The following is a 742-nucleotide window of genomic DNA, read 5'->3' on the forward strand; positions in this document are numbered from 1 at the left end:
TTTTTAACGTTAAACATCAGTAATATTTTCACACAACCTATCCTATGTCTAGATAAACAATTATGACAAACTCACGCTTCTCAGATTTATGCTCAGGCGCAAAAAAATGAAGTGATGACATGTCAACTTCCTTGGATTCTAATTTGCTCTCTGTTTATCATAGACGCTTCAAACAACTTTATAAAGATCGTTGACATCTAGTGGAAGCCGTAGGAGTTGCGAAATGAATCCTTTCTCACTATGGTATCTATAAAACAATGACACTAAATAGTACAGTCACAAAATTCACATTTTTTTTTTATCTATTTTTCACAGGTTTTTGCCTGCAATATGAGTTTTGTTATACTTACAGACACCATTCAAACTGTTTTAGAAAATTCAGAGTGTTTTCTATCCGAATGTGTTAATAATATGCATATCCTAGATTCTGAGTTGGTGTAGGAGGCAGTTAAAAATGGGCACATATTTTTTTCAAAATTTCTCAATACTGCCCCCTAGCCCCAACAGGATTTATTAAGGTATCTGTACTTTTACTCAAGCATGACAATTGGATACTTTTTTCCACCACTGTTCATGATTGATCGTACATTCCAGCACAATAGCCAGCGGCATGCGCTTAAACGATTGTTTGCGGACCGCCATGATATCATAGAAGAAGAAGACAAAGAAGAAGAAGAAGAAGAAGACAAAGAAGAAGAAGACAAAGAAGAAGAAGAAGACGAAGAAGAAGAAGAAGAAGAAG

Source organism: Salmo salar, chromosome ssa14 (genome assembly GCF_905237065.1).
Source record: "Salmo salar chromosome ssa14, Ssal_v3.1, whole genome shotgun sequence".
NCBI classification, from domain to species: domain Eukaryota; kingdom Metazoa; phylum Chordata; class Actinopteri; order Salmoniformes; family Salmonidae; genus Salmo; species Salmo salar.